The sequence below is a fragment of the Alligator sinensis genome, unplaced genomic scaffold (assembly GCF_000455745.1).
Source record: "Alligator sinensis unplaced genomic scaffold, ASM45574v1 scaffold737_1, whole genome shotgun sequence".
Classification (NCBI taxonomy): domain Eukaryota; kingdom Metazoa; phylum Chordata; order Crocodylia; family Alligatoridae; genus Alligator; species Alligator sinensis.
In genome coordinates, this window is record NW_005841930.1 from 2,142,249 (window position 1) to 2,148,750 (window position 6,502).

The window sequence follows — 6,502 nt, forward strand, 5'->3', positions numbered from 1 at the left end:
GCGGCTCCCAGTGTGCCGCGCGCCTCGGGACTGCAACTCCCGGCATGCGCAGGGACAGCGGGCTCGGCTCCCGGCGTGCACCGCGATGTCGCAAGGCTTTTCTTCTCCACGTCATATGGGAGCCTCCGATTGGTTGCGGCCCGCCGCGGGGGCGGGATTAGGACGGGGCAGGAAATGGCGGTAGGTGAAGCTGCGCACGTGATTCGGAACGCACCACTGGCGGGGGCACTTAGCGCCGCGCCCCCGAGGTGGTACAGCCCGGGTTGGGCGGTCCTTGTGGCGCTGCCCCAGCCCCTGAGTCGTCAGGCCGCGGCTCCGGGAGTCCCGGGATGGCGCAGGCTCTGGGCTCTTTTTCGAAGAGGGGACTAGACAACTCTCCTCTTGAAGATTTCATCCAATGCTGGATTTTCTGGTGATCAGGGACAACGACTACCACAATTTAGGTAGGTCCCTAATTACATAGATAGGAGCCGGACAAAAATCACCTGTATCATGGTGTAGTGTCCTCATGGGTTCATCATGACATCACTCTTGTAGCTCTGCACCTTTTCCTCAACAGCCAAAAATGAGCAGGAAAACATCATCACATAAATGGACTGTAAAAGTAATCAACCCTAGAGGACCCATTGTCTTTTTAACAACAATTACCCAGTCTTCTCCAAGATAGGGGTCTAATTTCATTGTCAACCTCCTTCCATTTCTCTTAATGCCTAGAGTTGTAAGGAAGGCAAGACAAAACGCGAGACAAACTCACTTTGGCCTTTTTATATTTATCAACTCTCCGATGATGTTAATGGAAGGGAATAGCTTTTTATAGGTGCAGAACTCCCTTCACTACAACAGCTAGGAACTGTCATCCATCCCAATCATTGCTGCATTCATTCTGGACCATTTATTGTTGTCATAGATTTCATGCGTGTACACAAACCCATCAACAGCTACTTGAGAGCAATCCTAACCTGTCACTTCCCAGTGTAGGGCTCTTTGCTATTTTCCTCTAAGAATTAACAGAAAGATTTAATGCAAGTTTTTCCACTGGCAAGAATGATTTCTCCCTTGTGGGATTCAAATTTGGTACATTAGTCTTCAATAGAACCATGTTTTGAGCTGCTGTCACCCTGCTTATCGCATCATCTGTCAGCGGGTAGTGGATTGTATTAGAATGGCATATGATGTTAACAAATTAGACACACCAAATTATATCAGTGTCTGTTCAGCTGGTCTAAACTACCTTAATAGCCTGTTTCAGCAGAGTTCCAGCAGCTGCCATCTGTAGGGTCATCACAGGGTGGTCACACAGTCTTTGTTTCATGCATTTCTCATCCTTGTCGAATGGAAATTTGATGCTGAAGTAGGGAAAGCATTTCTTCAATCTGTATTCAGGTGAATGACCTCTGGAGGGCTCTTTTCTGTGCTTCTGTGAATAGAATTAAACTGGTAAACTGAACTGTGAGTGGGATCCACACACAGAGAAACTGGAAGAAGAAAGGATGAAAAGTTACCTGGCAATAACTGATTCTTAAAAATGTTCTGGATCCCAGATGCTTGGGGAAAAAAGAAATCGGAAAGATGTGTGTGTGCCATCATCCAGCCCCAGTTCATAGATCCATAGATGTTAGGGTCAGAAGAGACCTCAGTAGGTCATTGAGTCTGACCCCTTGCCCTAGGCAGGAAAGAGCTCTGGGATCAGACAACCCCAGCTAGGTGCTTGTCCTGTCTCTTCTTGAAGACCCCCAGGGTAGGGGAGAGCACCACCTCCCTTGGAAGCCCATTCCAGATTCTGGCAACCATTACTGTGAAGAAGTTCTTTCTAATGCTCAACCTAAATCTGCTCTCCATCAATTTGTGGCCATTGTTCCTAGTTACTCCAAGGGGTGCCCTAGTAAATAGAGCATCTTCTATTCCCTGCTGCCCCCTCCAATTAATTTATAGGCAGCCACAAGATCACCTCTCAGCCCTCTCTTGCAAAGGCTGAAGAGATCTAGATCCCTCAGTCTCTCCTCGTAAGGCCTTGCCTGCAGGCCTCTGACCATATGAGTGGCCCTCCTCTGAGCCCTTTCAAGATTCTCCGCATCCCTCTTGAAGTGCAGCACCCAAAACTGGACACACTACTCCAACTGCAGCCTGAACAGTGGGGAAGCATCACCTCCCTGAACCTGTTCATCATGCATCTGCTAATGGATGATAAAGTGCGGTTAGCCTTGTTGATCACTTCATCACACTGACGACTCATGTTCATCTTGGAGTCAACTATGACTCCAAGATCCCTTTCTGCTGCTGTGCTGCTGAGAAGGTCATCCCTCAGCTTGTAAGTGTGTTGGTAGTTCTTTTTGCCCAGGTGCAGCACTTCGCATTTGTCTTTGTTGAACTGCATCCTATTTCATTCTGCCCATTTTTCCAACCTGTTCAGATCTGCATGAACCAGTTCCCTTCCCTCTGGTGTATTAACTTTGCCCCATAATTTGGTATTGCCTGCAAACTTGGACAGGGTGCTCTCCATGCCCTCGTCCAAGTCACTGATGAAGACGTTGAATAGCACTGGTCCAAGAACCGAGCCTTGCAGGACTCCACTGCCCACATCTTTCCAGGTCAGTATCGACCCGACCACCACCACTCTCTGGGTGTGACCCCCTAAGCCAATTTGCCACCCACCTGACCATGTAATCATCTACATCACAGCCTGTCAGTTTATTTACGAGAATGGAATGAGATGCCGTATTGAAGGCCTTTTTAAAGTCTAGGTAGATAACATCTACCTCAACTCTGGTATCCAAGCATTTTGTGACCTGATCATAAAAAGAAACAAGGTAAGTCAGGCAGGATCTACCTGCAATGAACCAATGCTGATTTCCTTTCAGCATTATTTCCCCTGCTGGGCTCCCACAAATGTGATTCTTAATTATTTTTTCCAGTTTTCCCAAGGTAGAGGTGAGACTTAACAGGCGTAGTTTCCTGGTTCCTCCCTCCTCCCCTTCTTGAAAATAGGGACCATATTGGCCCTTTTCCAGTCCTCTGGGACCTGACTGGTGCACCATGAGTGCCATGCAAGCAGCTCTGCTATGACACTAGCCAGTTCCTTCAGCACCCTTGGATTAAGTTCATCCGGGCCGCTGATCTGAACACATCCAGCCCCTCTGACTGCCCGTTCATTTGTCATTTTGGGTGACAAATCAGCATCATCTTACGAAGACTTTTTTTTTTTTTAGAAAGAATTAATGAGTGGTTTTAGGCCTGACATCTTCCAACTGATTCAATCGCTTGTCGAGGGTAGCACTCTTAAGTATGTGCACACTGTCACTGCCACTAGCTGCACACTATAGACCCAATCTACCTCCCATTGACAGCAGTCTCTATGAATTTAGTAAGAAAACATATGTATCATCTCATGCATATTCACAGAGCATCATTTCCAAAGGCTCTTAACTCAGTAAGTAAAAGCTCCCCCACCTTAAAAAAAAAACAAAAACCAAACAGAATGCTTGAAAGCTTTCCTTCACAGAGATAGTAATTTCCATGCCTAATTCTAGCTGCCAGTACATAGCTATTTCAGTTACCAATTATATAAAATCCCAAAATGAGTTTTTGTAATGGGGAAAGTGTGTCTCCTCCCTCAAAACAGCTGCAATATTCTGTTCAAACTTTATGGCTAGGGACAGACATTACACATAAACATAGGTTTAAGTCATCAAAAAGTGGTTTAAACCTGTAACAGAACAGAAATTCAATGCACAGACACCAGTTTGAAAATGGCAGAAACCAGTTTGAGATAAACCTGGTTGAATGTAGTATCAGACTTAACTGATTTGGGTCAAACTGGCTTATGCAATGTCTGTCCCAGTCCTCTTCCTGGTTTAAGTTAAACCTGAGCCCCCCAGCATGCTCTCTGGGCTGGGCTGGACTCTGTTCCAGAGAGCTGGACTGGCGACTCCCCTCTGCCCCTCGCTGGAGTTGTGGCAGAGACTTGCAGGCAGAGCAGCATCTGCCTGGCTTCCCCTGCCCTACTCTCCAACCTCCCCTTGCTGCTCAAGCAGGAATTTCCACCCCCTGCTTGCCCCACCCAGCACGGACCATAGCCAGCATGTGGTATGCTAGCTAATGCTGAGAGGTGTCTGTGTAAGGTAAACAGGACAAAGGCAGACAGGACAGTGTTCGCTTGGGGCTTTTTGGAGCTAGTCAACAGGTAGCTGGTAATGTCCCTCCTTGGAATGCTCCCTTCCTTGGAAAAAGTTCTTTAAAAAGAGCTTGAACTCATGAGAGAGGCTTTGTTTTCTGGTGGAGTGCTAAATGCTGATAGCAGAGCTCATAAATGCTCTGTTATCAAGGGGGAGGGGGGGAGTAACCCCTCCCTAATCAGAGAATTCTGCCAGGGCCTGGCCACACCCCTCCTCAGCTCAGCATTTTGAAAGGGAAGGGAGGGCTGCTTTAGCATCCCCTGGCTTCTAGCCTGAGCCACTGCAGGCATGTGCCTGAATTTCCTCAGTCCAGAGGTGATGTCTGTGTGGTTACAAACCAGTTCAGCTTAGCCAGGTTAGACTAACGTGCACAGACTGAATCAATTCAAGCTCAGGCTTATAAAACTATTTACCCTTTGACCAAACCTCAGGTTCAGAGAACTTCATCCTCAAAGGTATACTATTCAGACAACTTACACAACTGGAATGGAGTTATTATGGAAACTGCTATGTAACTACAAGTGGAGATATTACGATCAGAGAACAGTGCGGGGAGGGAGGGAAAAGAAAGTGTTGACTTTTACTTCTGCCTACATATTACTGCCAGATGTGTTGCAAGCCATTGTTTACAATAAATTACTTTCATTTTACAGGGAAAGATTATAAATGATGCAATTACATGCCTGGCTTGTAGTCTGCTGACTTGTGTATACTAGTTTCTGAGATAGAAGTACCTTATTTGCTCAAATACAAGACAAGGTCATTCCCCCCAAATGACATGGGGGAAACAGAGCCCCTTGCCTCAATTGCATACAAGGAAATCTCGCTAAATACACTGGCTGTCATTAAAAGCGACATGCTTAGCAATGGAAACCAATTACAAAGTTGATTAAATGTAGCCAACACTGAGCATAACCGTAAAACACATTGGCCCACATTGGGCAAACATGCTGATGGGAACTTACCACATTTTTTTTTATTATTTCACATCTTGGGTCAAATCAATTCCAAATTCTGTCAGCTGAGCAGAGATCAGTTGTTCAAATCTATGTGTCACTACCACCAGCAAGTATCCTACCTCCCAGATTCTTTGGCCTGGTGCTTCAGATACCCCCAAATTCATAGCAGGCACCCTACATTTGGGCCCCTGCCCAGAGGCCTTGGAGTTTGAATGCCCCCTAGTCCTACTTTCCCTTCGCCAACAGGCTGAAGAGGTAAACTAGATGAAAAGCCTGAGAGCAATCCCCCATCACCATAAATTGTGTAGCCAAGACCCTCCCATTGGGAGGCTTTAGTAGACTCTTGCAGGGGTCAACCTACCTGCCAGTCAGACAACAGGCTTTTACTTGCTTTTCTTCTTGACCTTGAATGACAGTGTAGTAGCATCTCCCCTGCCAGCTCAGTAAAACCACCTGGGCCAAAACCATCATCCTGGTATCTCCCTTCCCCTGCCTGGTAACCTACCACAAGAAGAGATTAGTAAAGCCCATCTGAATAAGACATATGGTAGAGCCCATTAAGTGCAGTCCCCCTCCCCACCAACTCTTTCAAATCATGGTAAGCTACTATATTGCATATATTTTTACTTAAATGTTTACAATTTATATGATTTCATAGATTTCATAGATATTAGGGCTGGAAGGGACCTCAGAAGATCATTGAGTTCGGCCCCCCCGCCCGAAGGGCAGGAAGTCAGCTGGGGTCACAGGATCCCAGCAAGATAAGCATCCAGTTTACTCTTGAAGGTGTTCAATGAAGGCGCTTGAACCACCTCCAATGGCAGGCTATTCCAGACCTTGGGGGCTCTGACAGTAAAGAAATTCTTCCTTATGTCCAGCCTGAAACGGTCTTCCAGTAGTTTATAACCGTTCAACCTCGTCATCCCTTGGGGCGCTCTGGTGAACAAACGTTCCCCCAGATACTGGTGGTCACCCCTGATAAACTTATAGGTGGCCGTCAGATCACCCCTGAGCCTGCGCTTTTGCAGACTAAAGAGCCCCATTGCTCTCAGCCTGTCGTCGTAAGGTCTGTTTTTCTGACCTCTGATCATGTGCATGGCTCTTCTCTAGACTCTCTCAAGCTTCTCCACATCCTTTTTGAATTGTGGGGCCCAAAATGACGCAGTACTCCAGTTGCAGCCTCACCAAGGCCAAGTACAAGGGGAGAATGACGTGCTGGGATTTGGTTGAGAAGCATCTACAGATGCAAGCCAGCATTTTGGTCGCTTTACTAGCCGCAGCATCGCATTGAAGGCTTATGTTCATCTTGTGGTCAATGATGACCCCCAAGTCTCTTTCTTCCGTAGTGCTAGCCAGTGTAGCACTGCCGAG

At 46.8% G+C, this 6,502-nt stretch overlaps 1 long non-coding RNA gene across 1 annotated transcript in view; it reads right to left on the minus strand.

Moving 5' to 3' along the window:
- Positions 1-438: 438 nt before the first annotated feature.
- The window catches only part of LOC102386000, an 8,225-nt gene continuing 2,161 nt past the window's right edge, over positions 439-6,502 (minus strand). The window contains exons 2-3 of the long non-coding RNA XR_323309.2: positions 5,493-5,632; positions 439-1,417 (exon numbers count right to left, since the gene is read on the minus strand). This is a non-coding gene — a long non-coding RNA (uncharacterized LOC102386000). The remainder of the gene's footprint in view (positions 1,418-5,492; positions 5,633-6,502) is intronic.